The sequence below is a fragment of the Crocuta crocuta genome, unplaced genomic scaffold, assembly GCF_008692635.1.
Source record: "Crocuta crocuta isolate KB4526 unplaced genomic scaffold, BGI_CrCroc_1.0 scaffold531, whole genome shotgun sequence".
NCBI lineage: Eukaryota > Metazoa > Chordata > Mammalia > Carnivora > Hyaenidae > Crocuta > Crocuta crocuta.
Window position 1 is genome coordinate 1,465,254 of NW_027531997.1, and position 555 is coordinate 1,465,808.

Consider the following 555-nt stretch of genomic DNA (forward strand, 5'->3'; position numbering starts at 1 on the left):
TGACAATATAGTAGGAAGACAAGACTCATAATTAGCCATTATTTATTGTACCCTACTGATTGTTAAGTGTCGGCGTACAAATGCTTTGTTTTGTTTTCACAATAAAGTTGCTTTGGGTAAATCTCTGCTCATTTCTCACCAGCCAAGATTCATAAAGTCAACAGGCACATCTCATTTTCTCCAATTATTTGAAGGAGCCCCATTAACGTGGCACCTCCATTAACTCGTCACCTCCACTAATTTGTGCTTTTGACAAATTCAGCTTTTGAGACACAAGTAGAACTGATCTCGCCCCCCCCTTTTTTTACAAATATAATTTAAAGTTTTAGCTTTACAGGAAGAGTAAAATAGACAGAGAAAATCACCTGAAGCGTCTCTAAGGAAAAACGTAAAAAATAATCTGAAAATGACATGATGACAGGATTTCACTCTGAAATGTGCTCATTTTTCAGCGCTTTCTAGGGAGTCACTGCCTTTGGGCTGAGAACACGGGCACCCTTCCTCAGGAGCTGAAAGCCTTTCAAAGCAGACAAAACACCAGGGTGCATGTGAGCC

General features: G+C 39.8%; 1 protein-coding gene across 5 annotated transcripts in view; it reads right to left on the reverse strand.

Moving 5' to 3' along the window:
- Positions 1–555, reverse strand: part of KLHL13 (kelch like family member 13) — a 190,768-nt gene that overhangs the window by 65,923 nt on the left and 124,290 nt on the right. The gene's annotated exons all lie outside the window — the stretch shown is intronic.